The 20,247-nt window shown below is 34.6% G+C and overlaps 2 protein-coding genes across 3 annotated transcripts in view; one reads left to right on the forward strand and one right to left on the reverse strand.

Annotated features, from left to right (window-relative positions):
* FAM227B (family with sequence similarity 227 member B) overlaps positions 1-20,247 on the forward strand; it is a 182,630-nt gene that overhangs the window by 89,001 nt on the left and 73,382 nt on the right. The gene's annotated exons all lie outside the window — the stretch shown is intronic.
* Positions 1-20,247, reverse strand: part of FGF7 (fibroblast growth factor 7) — a 54,012-nt gene that overhangs the window by 19,130 nt on the left and 14,635 nt on the right. The gene's annotated exons all lie outside the window — the stretch shown is intronic.

Here is a 20,247-nt window from a genome sequence, read left to right on the forward strand (position 1 = left end):
AGATTTTTAAGAATTGACATAAGTAGTTATATTTTACCAAATTTTAAGTTTAGTCCCCTTGATTTTCCTGTTTTAGTTAATGGCAACAGTTTTCCCAGTCATTCAGCTTTTAAATTTAAATTTTAATTAAAACAATTATTTCTCATCTTCCACATCTAATTTCCATTCTCCATGAATTCCATCTATGGGAAGGTTTGCCCATTTTTCTCCATTTCTATTATGAATGCCATTGTTACTACCTTGGGAACTTTATAGTATTAATTAACTCTCTTACCCTATTCTCTCCCATTCCAATCTATCCAATGAATGGCTTTCTTGTTTCCTAAAGAAATAACATGTTCTATATGTTTTTAATAATTACCCACTGTCCATGAAACAAAATGCAAAGTCGGCCTTGCATTATAGAGGATTCATATTTTAGCACCATGTTGTAGTAGTAAAAACAATATTGGCTTTCAGACATGGCTTTAAATCTAAACTCCTCTACTTCCTAACCCTGTACTCTTAGACAAGGTAAGTAACTTTTCCAATTCTGAGTTTCCTTCTCTGCAATATAAGTGAAATCCTATTGACATTTTAAGAAATTAAAGTAGAATAGATTGTATGTGTAATATACTTAACATAGCACCAAACACTTTGTGCGATTGGTTATCTATCCTTCTCCAATCTTTTCACTCATTAACAAAGTTAGACTTATCACTCATTAACAAAGATTCTCACAACTTTAAACCTTTTGTTTTTAGCCTGCAAAGTGACCTTCAACCTTACGTTCTTCTCTCAACATCCTGTTCATCTTTCAAACAAAGCTAAACTCAAGTGCCTGAGCCTCCCCCATTATCCTTTCCAGAAATTCTTAAAATATATCTCTAACCCTTTTAAAAAAGAACACTGACTTTATTCTGCTTTATTATATAGTTACTTGTGTAGTTATGCTGTCTATCCTTTTAGAACCTTAACTTCTTGAGGAAGAAAAAGCCAAAAAACATAATCCTTTAGTATGAGATAGATAGATAGATAGATAGATAGATAGATAGATAGATAGATAGATAGATAGATGATAGATAGATAATCTGAATGCTTGCCCATGGTAGAAATGCATTTATTTATGAATGGAAATAAAATTTTAAGAAATTTTACCTCAAATATGTTACCTTCATAGCATGACATTTTACATTAACCTTTCTTAACCTTGTCAAGTAATTTTAATTGGCAGATACAACTTGGCAAACAAGACACTTTCCAGCTGCTTTCTCTTTCCATTATTTCTTTCAACTTTTAAGTATAACTCTCCACTTCTTGCTTCTTTCACAAAAGGTGCCATTATGATCATCACACACAATATGGGAATTTGAGTAATAATTCAGATCTCAGGGTGGAATAGGATAAAAAATGAAACTCTGAAAATAAAATGTATTCGGCTCTAAAATATAGTGGATTTGGAATAATAAGTTCAAAAATCTCCATAAGATATGCTTAACAAAAATAGAATGCTGTAATAGAGTCTACATTTAATTTAAAATTTTAGAATATCTCATGAGGCACCCAGGTGGCTCAGTGGGTTACCGCATCTGTCTTCGGCTCAAGTCCTGATCTCCAGGTCCTGGAATTGAGCCCCATACTGCATCGAGCTTCCTGCACAGCAGAGAGTCTGCTTCTCTCTCTCCCTCTGCCCCTCCCCACCACTTGTTCTCTCTCTCTCTCTCTCTCGTAAATAATTTAAGAAAAATAAAATAAAATTTTAGAATATCTCTTAAGAGTAGTTATAAAGGCAAAAATACACAAAAGAATGGTAAAAAAAAAACACAAAAGCACATAATAGCATGTTGAGCTATTATTTATGTTAATGGAAGCTCTCCCAGAGTTTTTGTGATACTCCCACTTCACAATATAGTTTCCTTCTGAAACAGTTTCCAACACATTTTATAAGTTGTATAGTGAAAATTGGAAGGAGCATATGTCTGGGTACCAGAATTAAAAAAAGAATAAAGCCATGGTTCAATAATAACCCAATGGTGAAAGGATGGCAAACTTGAGACAAACTGAAATTTTTCTCCTATTGACTATACCAAAAGTAGAATTTTTCCTAAAAGTTTGTTTTCTTATTTCTCCTACTTGGAGCACACCAAAAGCATTTATTTGTTTTAAACCCTACCACTTAAAAATATATGTACTTAGCAGTATGAGATGTTTGATAAAAAATTAAATTATTAAAAATATTTTGAAAAAAAAATATTTTGTAAAGGACTTTCCATATATTCCGGTTTATAAATAATGGTGAATCTAACCACAAATTCAGCTTCAAAAATATTTGTCCTTCTCAGAGTGCTGCATTTAAGCACCTAGATAATACAGAACTTCACTGCTTTCACATGCCTTTACTATATTTGTATTACTTAAGAGAACTCAAAAGCTGTTTTGAAAATTACTGCCTTTTGATGTACTTTTTTAAAAAGTACATGTTGTTTATCAAAAAGTATTTTAAAAATGAAATCAATGTAGAAATACAGGTTGACCTGGCTTTTCATGGTAGATGAATTCATCAAAATTGTGATAATCTCTATACATTAGGGATGTCATGTTTGCCTGTTGAGCCTGTGTATTCAGCATCTGGCACAGTGATGACACATACATGAACAGGAATGTTACCTAGACTTCAGGTGCCTAGTCTTTAGCATGCATACAAATCTTATGAGAAGCTTAATAACAACAGAAATTTTGATTCAGTGGATGAGGATTGAAATTTAGGGAGGATGCTTTTAAATTTACTGAGCCTAATACAGGATCTACTCTTTAAAATACAGTACTCTATAGGCCCAGGGTCATTATTTCCTCTCCCTTGTTTTTAATCCCTGAAATTCGCTAATAGAGGATGGCAAGACTGAAGGCCTATCTAGAGTAGTTTAGGACCACAGTTGTGGGCAATGTCTAGATCTTAAGATCTCATCTAGATTAAAAGTACAGATAAGTTGCATGGAACTAATGCCTTCTCATTTATAGAGAATTTCACAGAAAAACTAAATTACTTAAGGAAATGCAATTAGGTAAATACTTTCTATATACAGAGCAAGGACGCAATAAATATTGGTTTTCATTGTTATTACCAGGATTTTTACATAGGGAAATGTTAGTGTTTCTTCTCCCATTCTGTCTGTATATGATGCTTTCCTGGGATTAGACTGGAAATGGGTAAGAAGAGAAACTACTACATGGGAGAGACCTGACAAGTACCCCTCCTGTGAATCTCTGGGTGATCTATGGTATGTTTCACAGATTCTAAGGCAGTTTATTTAGCCCTTACTTCCAATGACAACATGCTAACTCTACTTCAATATGACATGCACTTTTTTTTTTTTTTTGGTAAAATTGTGCCCTATTTATATTTTGTCTCCTTACTCAACAGACAAAGAAAGGGGAAAAGAATAGCCAGTAGAAATAGAGAAGTGTGGCAGACCTTCCAGCTGGGTCAACTCGGTGGATGATGGCATAAATCATATGTGAGGACTATGAGACAAGAGCAGGTTTAAGGACGAAGACTATGAGTTCATTTGGGAACTTATTGAATTGCAATGCTTAGAGGCTATCAGGAGAATTATCTAGTAGCCATTAGGTATACAGACCAAGAACTCAGGAAGAGAAGGAGGAATGGAATTTTAGATTTTAGAATAATCAATATGGGGGTTATAATTGAAGTCATGAGTATAGATTCAATTATCCAGGACTATATGAATAGAAGACAGTCATAGTAGAGAATATAAAGTGGGAAAGACACATGCTACAACTTTTCATTGACCTCAGTGCAATAGTTTAGCATGCAATGCAACTTTTAACGTCTACAATTGTTTATAAAAACCACATCTCCACAGTTTTTAGAGAAAGGAAAACGGTCATTATATTAGCAGCACAATTTTTTTTAAGATTTTTTTTATTATTAATTTACTCACGAGAGACACAGAGAGAGAGAGAGAGAGAGAGTCAGAGACACAGGCAGAGGGAGAAGCAGGCTCCATGCAGGGAGCCTGACGTGGGACTCGATCCCAGGTTTCCAGGATCACACCCTGGGCCGAAGGCGGCGCTAAACCACTGAGCCACCCGGGCTGCCCACAGCACAATTTTTTAACTAGAGCAGCATTTTATAAATTTGAGACCTCTAGAAAAAAAAAAGTTTATACTGATAAAAATCCCAACTTTGGAATATTTAAAATATTTAAAGATTTAGTTTTTGTCATCCTTTCATCCATACCACAGTAAGTAAGGCATAAAATAGCCAACATTTATTGGGTGTTTATATGTAGCATACCCTGTGCTATACTTCACATATATTCATTATTTTAATAACCCCACAATCCTATAAGTTAAATATTGTCATTCCTATTGCTCTAGTGAAGAAACCAAGATTCAGAGAGCTTAAGTAATTTGTCCAAGTCTAATAATGTTTGTATTTATTTTTGAATTTAAACCCAAACTATACTCTCTTCATACTTCCCAAGATATCATATCCAAGAGAGCTCCCTTTAAGGTAGTTGCTTAAATGAAAACTTACACTGGAACTGTATAACAACTCTACGTAGACTTTTCCCTCAGGTATTGGAAAATAATTTTTTTTCAGTTTCTCTAAGAGCTTATGTTACTTGTTAACTTTGTTTCCCAAACATCTTTTCTTCACAGATAGTATAAAAATAATGTGAACTGGAACTCATTTTAATTTTTACATGTCTAAATTAGGTAGGTAATTCATGTTCAACATTCTGCCGAATATTAGTAAATCAAATTTTGAATCCATGTCAAGTAGTGAAATAGGCTATCATATTGACAGAAAGTTTTCACAAATACCTTTTGTCTCTAATAATTAAACATAGTCTCTCAAATTCTGAAAGAACCCTGGATCTTGGACTCTCGAACCATGAGTTGCAATTGGAAGAACCACATATAAAATAAGTTATTACCTAAAAGATTGCAAAATATGTTTCAGTTTATTCTCCTAGGCAAAGGGTTTACTTAACTTCTATTGATCGATACATAAATATAGCTTGAAAGAGTTACTTAGCAAATAATTATAGACATATTTATGGCATAAACTGTGATGATGGTTTCACGGATGTATACTTATCTCCAAACTTATCAAGTGATATACATTAAATATGTATACCTCTGTACATCTGTGTCAATCATAGCTCAATAAAGTAATCTTCTAAAATTATCAATCCTCAGGAAAGCCTTCAAGTTAAAACATAAGTTTCTTGATTTGAGATATGCTTAAAAATTAAGATGAGTTTAGGATTCTGATTATGTTTCACTTTAAGTTTACTCAAACTATCAATGTAAATGAGTCTATTGGATAGTCAATACAGATAAAGGTGAATTGTGGAAGAATTGTGACAGGATTTGGAAAAATTACAATATAAAGACTAAAATTTCAATACAATTAAGATTTCAGAATGTAATCTTATTATTGATATTATGACCTGAGATATATAGCTTAGTTATAGTTATGGTATTGGTTATAGTTATGTAGTGGTTCAACCTTTGGAAATTTTATTAAACTTAACTATTTCCTACAATGAATAGATTTCTTTCTAATGTGAATGTTACATAAAAAACATTTATTTTATACTTGTTTCAACTTGACAGAAAAAAAAATCACTTTAATTTTGTGCCTAATAAAACTATTTTGTTTTTTATAATTTATTCTCTTACAAAATGTTAGGTCCTGTGATATATTAATACCCTAAGAAATTATTATTTCGAATGTTAGAATTATGATAGTTAATCAAATTTTTTTGTAGAAATTGACAAGATCTAAATTGGTTAGAATTCCATGACAGTATTATTCAATTCACATATAAGTAGCCATACTCTTAGTTAATATTTTGGAAGCAAATACATGTAAATTCTACAGAAAATTGTTTTCTGATGTACTTTTTCTAAAAGTCATGGGATTAATATCTGACTTTTAAAATTTTGGCACAATTAAACAGTCTCTTAAAAAACAGTTTTGTAGAAATTGAGTATTTTTTGTTGCATGCAGATGGCTCGGATTAAGGCAATACATTTTCTTGATGTATTCAAAAGAGTTGATTAGCTGTAAATATACTAGCTATCTCTTTAGATTAGTTGTATTTTCTAAATGTAGTCAGCCCACGTGTGAAAAAAAAGAGACAGCCTTTGAGAACCTAACCTATCCAGTTGCCGATAACAGATTTTACAGAAAAATAAGATGAGCTTTACTTCCAAATGCATTTTCATAACAAGTTCCATTTAAATAAGTTTTAGTTGAATTGGATTTAAAGATTGAGAAAATAATTGAAAACCTATGGTATGGGATTCAAGAGGCAAAAAGAGAATTTTTCTTCTCTAAAATAAATCCTTTATGAACATTCTTGCTTGCTGCATCTCTGAAATTGCTCCACTGGAAATGAATTTCTCTACACTAAGGATCATATCTCCAGCAGCACTAAAGGGCAAATATTCCTGAGACAGTTTACATGTTGAGCTATTAATTATTACATCAGTTTATAATATTGATTGCTAATGGTGTGGTTGGCTGAGAGGGGGACCGTGAAAAAATGGCATTCATTAAAGTCTTGAAGGATCAGAGAAAAACAAATCTGTAACAACATAATTTGAGACAAAGGCCCCTAAAATGGAGCTCTGACAGGAGCCCAACAAATTTCCAAGATTTGGAGGAAAAGAATGGCCTATAATGACAGACAATTGCCAAAAGGTGACAAGGAGAACAATGATCATACACTTTCAGTTAATGTCTCTGTCATGTCTAAATTCTCTTTCTGCCATTCTAATTTCATTATGGTGAATTGTCTTCTAAGAGCGCATGTTTATCCTATAACTTTATGTTTTTCATTTATTTCTGAGTCCTAGAGACTAACACAACTGGCACATGCATGCTGATCCATTCCTTATGAGTCCATGCAACTGCATTTGTATGAATGTGCAGTGTCACAGTCTAGTTTGTGATTGAGCATGACATTGTCCTCTTTTCATAAGTCTTTGCAGTGTTCCCTCCATATGTTCCTAAAAGCCTGTTTTCCAACTCAAGAATTATACTAGAAATTCACAGGATGACAATATCGTTAAAGTTAAATAATCTCTAGGAATACTTGACCTCTTTCACATGCAACGTTATATTTTTTAAAATAATTGCCTAGAATTGCAATTAAATGGAGGTAACAAGATACAATTTAAGCAAGATAATGTTAAGGTGCTATAAATACAGGTTCAAAACAGCAATTGCACAGGACCTGACCTGGTAACAAATCTTTTGAAAGTGACTTGGAACTTTTAGTAGACAAGCTTAAGATGAACCAACAGTATAGCACATTTGCTCCAAAATGGCAAGCTATCCTGCCTTACTAGAAGTATAATGTTGCTGAGGAAGCAGTAATCCTGCTGCTCTTGGCCTTACTTTGCACAATTTAGAGCATTGTGTTCTGGGTATCTCATTTTAAGTGGTATCCAGAGAGGACTGGTGAATGGTGAGAGGTTAGGAAATCATATTTAAGAGAATGGTTGAGGGTATTTATATGGTTTAGCCTAGAAATGATAAGCTTAAACAGAAATATAGATGTCTTTATATAACTGTCCTATAGAGATGATTTATAGGTATAGGAGTAAAAGACATTTACTAATCCAGAGTCTTATTTTGGATTATTGAGTAGTTTAACTTTATGATAATTATATTCCATATAGAAATGAGTAACAACAAATATTAGAAGCTCAATATGAGCCTGTGTGGGTGGAAAATACTTTTATTATCAAGAAAAACTTGGACTTGGTAATACAGTCTGAGGTAGTGCTAGAAAAAGTACTAAACCTTTGTGGACTGAAAATATCATTCAAGTATCTATTCAAGCCCCTATATATTAGCCAACCCATCATTTTAAATAGCCAAAAATCACTGAAAAATTTTACAGGAACTCTAAGATTTTACTTCAAAAAAAGAAGAAGAAGAAGAAGAAGAAGAAGAAGAAGAAGAAGAAGAAGAAGAAGAAGAAGAAGAAGAAGAAGAAGAAGAAGAAGAAGAAGAAGAAGAAGAAGAAGAAGAAGAAGAAGAAGAAGAAGAAGAAGAAGAAGAAGAAGAAGAAGAAGAAGAAGAAGAAGAAGAAGAAGAAGAAGAAGAAGAAGAAGAAGAAGAAGGAAGAAGAAGAAGAAGAAGAAGAAGAAGAAGAAGAAGAAGAAGAAGAAGAAGAAGAAGAAGAAGAAGAAGAAGAAGAAGAAGAAGAAGAAGAAGAAGAAGAAGAAGAAGAAGAAGAAGATGGGGGAGGGTAGAAGAGGGAGAAAGAGAATCTTAAGCAGGATCCACACCCAGCATGATGCCCAACAAGGAGCTCAATCCCATGACTCTGAGATCATGACCTGGGCTGAAATCAAGAGTCAGATGCTTAACTGACTGAGCCACCCAGGCACCTTGGAAACTCCAAGATTTTAAAACTAAAAGAGATCCTAGCAATAAGCTAGTTTAGTCTTCTTTTGAAGAATAGAGACTGAGAAAAATTAAATGATTTGTAGTCCATAATAAACAAATTACAGATAGATGAAGAACCCAAATTCTGGCCTACTGATTCCTAATTCAGTTATCAGATTTGTTCATTACACTGCAAAGTAGTTATTTAAATGACATTAGGGACATTATTTTCTCTTTGTTGTATAAAATGTTAACTATGGAAATTCCTCATTTATTTTGAAGTCACTTAGCAAACCACCTCAATTATAGGAAGTATCACCAGAAAGTATGCATAAGGCATCTAAAGCACAAAAACAGAAGTCTTAAAAACTTACATTGTAGACTCATTAACTCTATGCTTATTGGAAGCTCACTCAGGTCATTTATTCAGACATTATATCTATTCTAAGTTACCTAATCCTTCCGAGCCTTTATTTCTTCATTTGTAAAAGAAAAATAATACTAATAATGCCTGCTTCTTCCAATTATTTTGAAGATGAAATTGAGTGTCATATGAATTGCTTAGTTTTGTGCCTTAACACCAAGAAAAGTCCATAAATGTCGGGCATTATTACTATTCACTAGCCAGGTACTGGAGATGTGACATGATGCTTGTGGCTTCTACAAGAGAATAGGAATGGACCTTTCCTAAAAGGTCCAGAATGAAGTAAGGGCCTGTAATTAGTTTATGGCCAGCTATCACCATCGAAACAGTGGACAGTGATCCTTGTTCCCATAAGCCAGAAGTGGAAGTACCTTCTAACCTCAACATTACACACTACACAAAACAAATATCAACACCTAAGTAACTTTTGCATATTTATCAACTATCCTTCACCTCAAATACATACATACATTCGTAAATCTAAAAATGCTTCATACAAACTCTTACCCTCATATTGCTATGGCAGTATACCATATATTAACTCAGGAACAATGCATAGGCTATATGTTTTATTGATTTAACCACAATTAAGGCTATAGTGTTGTTATGGTGAAATTACAGGGGAATTATATATTGGTCATGGTTTAAGTGAGTCAAGTCATAGAACATAAAACTTGTGCAAATAAAACAATATTTTGTAGTTATAGCTGTGTTTTATATTTTCTAAACTACTCTTCCAAACATATCCTTTGATTATTCCCAAAAGCCTTTTCTCCATATTATTCTTCCAGAAAGTGTTATTCTCTACATGATTATAATGGAAACAAGGACTGCCTTGGAATGCCAGAGCAATGGATGGATTCTGGTCTTGGCTCTGCCACCAATGACTTTGAAAAAGACACAGCATTCCATCTATTACAAATTAGCTAGACTATCCTACCTCCCTCCATGTCTGACTCAGACTATTCAATCGTTTTGATTCTTACTATTTCATTAGAAATAGAAGCCATGCTTTTCCTTCAACATCATAGTATTAGTCAAATAGTATATACCTTCTAAGTTAAGCACAGTCACTTCCTCCACCACACCCCTGCATGTCAGCAGCACTGGTTTAGTTTAATCTCTTGGATCAAGCAACTTGAATTTGAATCCTGGTCTTGCCAACTACTGCCTCTATGGCCTTAGGTACATCTGTTAATGATTCTGTGTGTCTGTTTCCTCATCCGTAATATGAAGATAATAATGCCAACCTCATGATAATTGTTTTGAGGGTTAAGTTAATAATTGTACCTGTGAAGCACTTAGCAGAATTCTTGGTACATAACAAAAGATATATATATATATATATATATATATATATATATATATATATATATATACACATATATATAGTATAACTTCCTATTTTTATTACTATTATTGGAAATATTATATATATATTACTTCCTATTTTTATTACTATTATTGGAAATAATTGTGTTTTTTATTCGTTGAGTCATCCAGACATTCAATTATTCAATTAATATTTATTAAATATCTATAAGTCATTCTCCCAAGAATATGCAGTTGTAGAAAAATGTAGTATAGTTTATTTATTCTAATTCTGATAGTCTACATGCGAATGTTGGTCTACATGGTCTAAATTAGAATGTTGTATGAAGTTTCAGATCTTAAATCTCTTAAACCCCATTTTAATATTTGAAATCCATTTTTATATTACTACCTTTTTATTCTAGTGATTTTTCTAAAATGAAAAATAAGGAAATATTTTTGTAAACAGTTTAATGTTTCCTGAATAATTAAAAATAGGTTATTCAAGAACTCTTATAAGCCAAAATAATTCTAATATTAGTTACAGATCAGAGTGATTTGAATGTGCTAAGATCTTAAAGACCAATTGATAATTCTAAGTCATCTAATATCCCTAAACCTGGGCACATGCACATACCTAACCATATGCTTAAAATTAAACTTAACATTGAACCATTTTAAGCTGATCTGTTCATAATTCCTTCCTTCTTGTGTTCAAATTTTCCCTGACAAATTTCTGTATTTATATATTTATTTCTTGTCATCCCCTAAGTGCTCAAAGAAGGGTAACATTTTATTTGTTCTCTTTGCTATCTGTAGTGCTTGGCCCAGTGCCTGACAATAAGTAGTCAGTAAATATTTGTGAAATTCATCCATTCCTTCCCTCAACAAATATTAATTGAGCACCTACTGTGTTCAGGCACCATTCTAATTTCTGGCTATATAATAGTAAATGAAACACCTTTATCTTCCAGTCAAGGAAACAATTTACACAGAAGATAAATCAAAATAATATAGAGTGTGTTAGTCAATGATAAAAGCTAAGGGGAAAAATAAAAGAGGAAAAAGGATAGGAAGTGTGTATGTTTGGTAGAGAGGACATAAAAGGTCTCAGTGAAAAAAGGTAGCATTTCAGTAAAGACTGGAAACAAGTGAGAGAGTGAGCCACCTAAATATCTAGGGAAGGAAATACTTGGGGCAGAGAAATAGATGATGCAAAGGCCAATTCAGGATATTGCCTGATTTTGTTCTAAAAGCAATAAGGAGGCCAGAGTGAATCAGGCAGCATAAGCAAGGGAGATCGTGGTATTGTGAGTTGATGGTGAGGGATGTAGATCTTATAGGGCTTTGTGGGTGATCATAAAAATCTTGGATTTTACTCTGAGTATATTGGGAAGGCACTGGAGAGTTTTCTGAGCAGAAGGTGACATGATCTGATTTATATTTTGAAAGAATCCCTCAATTCTATATTACGAGTGTAAGGATGAAGCAGGGAGACTGCTTGATACTAGCTTAGACTAAGGTGGAAGCAGTGGAGGTGGCAAGAAGTGGTCAGGTGTGGATGTATTTGGGAGATAAACACAATAAGATTTATTAATAGGCTGAATGTAGAATGTGAAAGAAATACATTAAGGATGATTTCAGAGCCCAAGACTCAATCAACAGAAAGACTAGTGTTGTCATTACCAGGAAGCATTGAGAGGGAAATACTGAGATCTACCTTGAACATGTTAAGTTTGGGATGCCTAATAGCCATGTAGGTAGAGATGAATACTTGAGTCTGGAGTTTAGGGGAGAGGTCTAGACTTAGAGACATAAATGTGGTGGTCACTAGCCAAGACTAGATGAAATCATCAAGAGATGAATATAAACAGAAAAGAGATGTATTATTTTTCTAAGTATTTGAAAGTGAAGAAAAAGAACATAATGAAAAGAGTTTAAATTAAAGCAGGGGTAATTTCCCTAAATATTAAGAAGTGTTCCAATTGTTAGGGTAATATAATACTGGAATGGATTGCAAGAGGTTCCATTTTTAAAGAGCTTTAAGAAAAGATTTGTTATATGTCTTGAATTTCTTAGACTACTAGTGGTTGGGGGAGCTTTTCTTACCCTGTCAAAGTGTGACTGAAAGAGGAAAATGAGAGGCACGTGTGTTAAAAACAACATAGTTTATTATAATTAAATGTATACCCATAAATATATATATATGGTTCATGATCATCAAAAAATGAGTATATGCTCATCAAAAACTATTTGGAAACCACTAGAAAAAAGCAAAGAGATTTACCTGAACATATCATTGTTAAAATCTAGTACATTTATTTTCAAACATTTTTCCGGCTTTTTTGATAAAGTTGTAACTATAAATAGTTCTTTAATCTGATATATATAAATTAGTCTTTTAAAATTTCTTTTAAAATTCAAATACAGGTGATTTGCTTAGTCGCTTTAGTGAATATTTAGTAGGTACTTCAGTTCTCTAGTGCATTTAGTGAAAGCAAAGAAACAGAAAAAGAGCTCAGAGTAAGAAAGAAAGAAAAGAAAGAGGAGGAAAAAAGAGGAAGGAAAAAGGAGGAGAGAGAAGAGGACGGAGAAGTGGGCAGAGACAGAAGAGTTGGGGGAACAACTCATCTCAGTGATGATGCCAGGGAGAAGATTGAAAAGAAAGTTTTAGGGATGCCTGGGTTGCTCAGTGGTTGTCTGCCTTTGGCTCAGGACGTGATCCTGGAGTCCTGGGATTAGGATCAAATCTGGCATCAGACTCCCTGAAGGGATCCTGCTACTCCCTCTGCCTCTGTCTCTGCCTTTCTCTGTGTCTCTCATGAATACATAAAGAAAATCTTTTTAAAAAGAAAAAAGAAAGTTTTAGTAATTTATGAGATAGTTCCAGAACTAATCTCCATTCATCTTGTCCTCTAACACCCTACCAATAAAAAGGAATGAAATATGTGGTGTTATATTTATGTCCTTTGAACTTCACGTCACTGGTTACAGTTCTTTATCTGCTCTTCGGCATTAAAATAATTTAAAATACTCAAATCAATAGAATAGCTAAAGCTACTACCCTGTAAGTGGGTCAGTCTTCTCTAGTTGCAGAAGCTAAAGCTAGATCCCTATAGGACAATAGCCTGAAGGTTCTACCTCTGCCAGAGATATTAATGTGCATGAAAAGCAAAAGGCAAACCAGCTGTTTACTCATTTTATTCCTGATCTGTGAATCTTTGATTTTATGGTTTCTTCATCACATTGGTGATAAGTTAGCTGAGTTAGTTTGGAGTCATTAGTAAGTGAGGACAAAATCATTCCAACTTAAACATTCTCTCATGCACTAACAATTTTCCATGAATGGACTGCAGTTTTACCCAAATTAGCTTTTTAAAACACGGATGTATTGTTTGAAAATAGTATTCCATAGGTCATTTCTCTTCACAAAGCCAAGAATTCTATATCTCTCTCTTTCTGTACCACTAACTAGTTTTGTGACCTTGGCTTGCTTCTTAGGGAAGCTCAAAATAGATTTAGCCCCTAAGTAAGCTCAAAGTGATGAGATTGTATTTTGCCAGCAGTGTACAAAAGGAATTTCTCAGTTAAGATTCTCAAGATTTTACACTTGTCAAAAGAAATAACAATACAATGCAAGATTGTTTATAATTATTTACCATGGACCTGTTGAGCCATCTCCATAGGTTATTATAAGGATGAATTTGTGAAAGCCTTACATCAAAGTGAGAAACCACAGGCTTGCATATCTGACCTTTAACGTGATTTCATTCAGCGACTAGGGTAATATTGGTGGGTTCACAGTTGGTTTGTTCAAAAAGAGAAATCCCCTATAGTCCCTAACTCTGGCAGGCTCTCTGATTATACCCGTCACAATCTCTGTAGACTACAGAACGTCCAGAGCACCTCTCTGCCTTTTCTCTCTCCTATTTCATGATGTATCGGTGTATCCCTTTTCCTTCCCTTTAGTGTTCACTCTCCCTACTGCTTCCCTTGCTGGAGTCTTCCTTTGTTTATGTCCTCACCTCCTTCCTTGCATTCTGTCTCCCCCCTTTCATTCTCTTACTGCTCTCCTATCTTCTCCTTTCATAATATGAAGTTAATAGCATTTCATTAGTTTACTAGCTTGGCATTGGCATTATCACTTCCTTGCACCCTATTCTCCAGGACTCACCATTCATTATATCTGCCCTACTTCATCCATGCCTTTTTGCACACTTTTTGTCTGCTTGAAAACTTCACCCTCTATCAAAATCCTTCAGCCAATATCCCCTTTGTTCAAATGTACTTTTTCCATGAAATTTTCTTCTCCTGATTCTTCTCTTTTGTCCTTTTCACCTCTTTGGGTAGACCCAACTGTATTCACTTTCAATGCTCCTGATCTCTCCCTTGCTCATGTGAAACTTATCAGCAACTTTCAAAACTTAGCAAAATTCCGCATCACTTGCCATCAGGGAAATACAAATTAAAACCACAATGAGATACCACCTCACACCAGTGAGAATGGCGAAAATTAACAAGGCAGGAAACCACAAATGTTGGAGAGGATGTGGAGAATGGGGAACCCTCCTGCCCTGTTGGTGGGAATGTGAACTGGTGCAGCCACTCTGGAAAACTGTGTGGAGGTTCCTCAAAGAGTTAAAAATAGATCTGCCCTATGACCCAGCAATTGCACTGCTGGGGATTTACCCCAAAGATACAGATGCAGCGTAACGCCGGGACACCTGCACCCTGAAGTTTATAGCAGCAATGTCCACAATAGCCAAACTGTGGAAGGAGCCTCGGTGTCCATCGAAAGATGAATGGATAAAGATGTGGTTTATGTATACAATGGAATATTACTCAGCCATTAGAAATGACAAATACCCACCATTTGCTTCAACGTGGATGGAACTGGAGGATATTATGCTGAGTGAAGTAAGTCAATCGGAGAAGGACAAACATTATATGGTCTCATTCATTTGGGGAAAATAAAAAATAGTGAAAGGGAATAAAGGGGAAAGGAGAAAAAATGAGTGGGAAATATCAGAAAGGCAGACAGAACATGAGAGACTCCTAACTCTGGGAAACGAACTAGGGATGGTGGAAGGGGAGGTGGGCGAGGGGGTGGGGGAGACTGGGTGACAGGCACTGAGGGGGGCACTTGATGGGATGAGCACTGGGTGTTATTCTATATGTTGGCAAATTGAACACCAATAAAAAATTTTTAAAAATTTTTTAAAAAACTTAGCAAATTATTTCCTATAAAAGCACATTAGAGGCAAAAGTTATATTATTTATCTCTGTAGCCTTTATTACACAGTGTCATCTTGTACATTAAAACTGCTTCATAAATATTGAATTGACTTGAATTCTTAATTTAAATCCCAGTAAACTAGATCAAATTGTCTTTTACATCCATGATTAGTGGCTTCTGACTTTAAAAATGTTCCCATTTTCACTAAAGTCTTCTTTAGTGAAATTGTTGTCAGCCTACTCCCAAATGTAATATACTGATTATTTCATCTTTATTTTTATTTTTTTTATTTTTTTTTATTTATTTATGATAGTCACAGAGAGAGAGAGAGAGAGGCAGAGACACAGGCGGAGGGAGAAGCAGGCTCCATGCACCGGGAGCCTGATGTGGGATTCGATCCCGGGTCTCCAGGATCGCGCCCTGGGCCAAAGGCAGGCGCCAAACCGCTGCGCCACCCAGGGATCCCTCATCTTTATTTTTAAAATAGTAAATAAAGTAAATTAATAAAGCTTTGGTAGTTGGAAATATACCATAGTTTTAGTGTATAAAAAATTTAAATAAAAAATAATGTCTTTATTCCGGTAAGTGAAAAATTCAGGAATTTATATAAAATTATAATGTCGATGGGGAAATCTACACTATATTATTGTATTCTCCTAGACTTTAGAACCAGGAATTTAAAGTGTGACACCTCTTTACAACTGTTTTATCAACTCTTCCCCAACTCTTCTTCTCATCACCTCTGCTTTCCTTTCCTGCCCCTTCCATCTCAGCCAATAGGTTAATAGTTTGCATAGAGTAGTACTTTATACAGTGTCCTTTATAATTGCCTGCCATTATAGAGCTGATGTAAAAGCAACCCACTAGCTTATTTAAGAACTGAATACAGAAAAAAGCTCAGTTCTAAGTTGTTGCTGTCTATACCAGACAATTCAAATCCCCCACCATTTGCATTTCTTCTTTTTAAAATGACATTCTGTTTCTACATGACACCTATAACTCTACTCAGTTCTTACCACCCACCAGTTATATGCCACCCACACCACTCAACAGATTTGTTAGGAAGAAGAGACTAGAAATAGCAGAGACAGGTAGATGGGGGAGGACTGCTAGAAACTGTGTGAGGGCAGAGAAGTTTCTATCTTGAATCCTGTTGTATCGCCTCCCCAACAACCAGCATGATTCCTGGCACACAGTAAGTGCTTAACAATATCTGTCAAGGGAATGAATACAGGAGATCAGTATTTGGATTTATACTATAAATGACCAATTATAATCTGTTTGCCAATCTCTTTACACTATGTATAAACACTAGATTTTCACTTTTATAAACACTTTGGAACAATGTTCTCCTCTCTCTGATGACTCTATTACCTATAAAAAAAATACCCACTTTTTTAATGGGTACAAAAGGGGAAATGATCCTAATAGTAAGAGTGTTTAGATACAGGAGAATAAGCTAAGCTTTTGCTTTTGCAGACCACAGTAACAATATATATTGCATACATGTTGGTTGTATTATTTTAAATACTGAATTAAAAGCCAGCAGACTTCAATTCTAGTTCAAAAAGACTAGATTCTTTGTGTCTCGGGTCTCTCATAAATAAAATGATCAGGATGAACTTTGTATACTTTGTGTATAAAATCAGTACATTGTATACTTTTTTTTGGAAACACAAATATTTTCAAGAATCTGATGAAAGCTTTGAATCCACTTGCTAACATTTGGTATACAATTTTTCTTTACCAGTTTCCCTAAGGGCCACACGAAAAAACTGCATGTCAAGATCACTGGACTAGATGATCTCAAGGATCCCTTCTAGCTCTATTAACTATGAAATGGAGTTGTTTTTGTCTCATACAGCCCCACTTTGTAGCATTGAGAAAGGATATAGATTTTTTGCTTTCGAGTATTAACACACACTATATGGTTTCCTCTCTAAGTTTGTAGTAAGAAAAGAGCACCACATGCTCTTAAGCCACATTAACAGCTTCTGTCAGGACAGCTATCTATTCTTCAGGCTGTTTTCACAAATGTGCTGCTCTGTTACTGCCTTAACTTACTCTTTCTTTATACTTTGGTTTCCAATTTGACTAAAATGTCTTTAGATACAGAAACCCTATATGATGGGCCAGCCTTTGGTTTGGCCTGTAACGATCACCACCACTTAGTATTCATTCACATCCTTGTATAGTTCCTTCCCACATTTCCCTGTAAGATCTGTATGACAAATAAAACGAGGAAAAAGTGATGATGTGTCACATCGCAGCTTCCATCTTAAAGATGCCCTCTCTCGCTTCCTCTCTTTCTCTCCCCCTCCCTCATCACTCTGTCTGAGGGGGGGGCCAGTTATTACCACGTTATGAGGACACTGAGAAAGCCTATGGCGAGGCTCTCATAGTAAAGAGGAAGTTACTGGCCAACAGGCTGCTATGAACTGAGGCCGGCCCACTAGCATGAGAGAGAGCTTGGAAGTAGAGCCTTCAGCCCTAAATGCGTCTTGAGAAAACTGCAGCCCCCACTGACAGCTTAACTCCAGAGAGACCCTAAGCTGGAACTACTTAGCTTAGCTTCTCTCAGATTCAGGACCCTTTGACCCCGTGAGATAATAAATACTGTTTTAAGCTGCTGAATTTTGAGTGATTTGTTATATAGCAATAGACAGCTCAGATACTTCTCTCCCTTTCTGTTGCTTAGTACTTTTGGTAACATTTTACGATTGAAATCTATTCAAGCAATCTGCTAGAACCCCCTTAAAAAATAAACAAACAAACAAACAAAACCCAAGGCCCAGAATAGTTAAGTACTTGCCTAGGATCAGTTAATTCCTGGAAGGAAAAGGATTAAAGCCCAGATCTCATAATAACAAAATACACTATTACTTCCATGCCTCTCACTTTCTATTCAATCCAATCTACTCCTAGGTGGTAAATAATACATATTCATGTTTATACTAAAAGAGAACTATTGGATGATAAACTAAGACTGAGTAATCATAGATGAATTGTTCAGCTTACTTTTTCTGCTCTTTCTCTTCTCCAATGGACAACCTAGTTCTTTCAAAAACTCTTACAGTGAAAAGTAATGGATTTTAATTAATATGAGCTAACTTTACCATTTGTAGGTGGTTGTGGTAAGAAGCTTTGATAAGAAAAGAGGCTAAAATTTTCTAATAAAATAAATCTTCCAATTATTATTAAATATTGACCATCCAGATCATTTTTTTGAATAATGAAAATAACTGTTTTTATTAATGACTGCTTCTACATTCTTCTTCGATAGCTCCTTATTACCTGTAGAATAAAGTTCATGTTCTCTCGAATGGAAAATAGCTTTGCAAGAAATGGGACTTCACTGCATTCTCATCTCTTCCCACTTCCTACCTTGAAGCCAATACTCCAGAAACACTAATTCCCATAATTCCCATTCATACCTCCTGAAATATCAATCAGCTTTTCCTCATGTGCTATTTTCCGGGAGGGAATGCCCTTTCTTGACTCCCTTCCCAATCCTTTACCCACTTCTCTAGCCTAGTTCATTCACACTAGCTCTTGAAGATATAGTTCAAGGATCACGTCCTTCAAGAGTCTTGCTCAGTGTCTCTTTGGTTATGTTACCTGCCCTCCACTACGATCCCTCCTTGAACATATTTTTATCACATACTTACCATAGTTTATTAAAATTGAGTTTTAAGGGCACCTGTGTGGCTTAATAGTTGAGCATCTACATTTGGCTCAGGTCATGATCCTGGGATCGTGGAATCGAGTCCCATGTCCAGCTCCCCATGGGGAGTCTGCTTCTGTCTATGTCTCTGCCTCTCTCTGTGTCTCTCATGAATAAATAAATAAAATATAAATAAATAAATAAATAAATAAATAAAATTGAGTTTTTGGTGTTTTCCTTTCAAATAGGCTGAAATTTTTCAAATAGTGGGTCTCTACCTATACATCCATGTACCCACAGTACATAGCACAATATATGCTCAATCAACATTGCAATAAATAGTATTCTAGTTGTTGAAAAGAACCACTACAACTTTGAGAATAAAAACCTAAGATATTTTTAAGATATTGAAAAAACCTAAGGTCAGCCAGGTTACAAATAATGTATATGTCTAGTTTTCAAAGATACAATATGACTTACACAGAAGCACACACACAAAAAAAAACTTAAAAAAATAGAATCCCAGATATATTGTCTTTGTACTAACTGATCATTTTTGTCCCCTTTTTCTGCCTCTTTTTTTAAGTCCTAAAAGGATTCGAAATAATTTAAAACATATTAATCATGGACAAAATAAAGAACTAATTTGCCAGTAAACTATTTCTCTTTTAACCTTTCCTTCAGAAGTGCTTGTTAGAACAAACTCTCTGCTGTTCCCTTTATTTATTTTTGTGTTTCTTCTGTTTGGATTGAGTGGCCTTTAGAGAGGGAAACTATCTGGCTGTACTCCTAAAATTGTCTGATTTATTTTCTGAAATTAAATTGTATATATGTATGTATACTATAATAGTTATGTACATACTAGTGAACAGAAGTATAAATATTTCAATGTCAGAAATATGTTTAAAATGAAACAAAATTAAATTTTGCAGTATCTTTAGCAATTTGTACACAAAACAAACTGAAAGTTTCTATGCCAATTCAGGGGAAGACAGATGGAGATATTTTGTCCAAGGAGCGTTGGAGTAGAGTTTTTATTTAATAATAAGAAAATGATGCCAAGTACTCATTAGGTCATATTACAGAGAAGAAAATTTCAGCTGTTTATTGTTCTTCATATGCAAATTATCCCACTGTATTATTCAAAATCATGTGTGATGTTTTAATTGCACCATAATAGTATAGTGATCATG

This window comes from Vulpes lagopus, chromosome 2, assembly GCF_018345385.1.
Source record: "Vulpes lagopus strain Blue_001 chromosome 2, ASM1834538v1, whole genome shotgun sequence".
Taxonomy (NCBI): Eukaryota; Metazoa; Chordata; class Mammalia; order Carnivora; family Canidae; genus Vulpes; species Vulpes lagopus.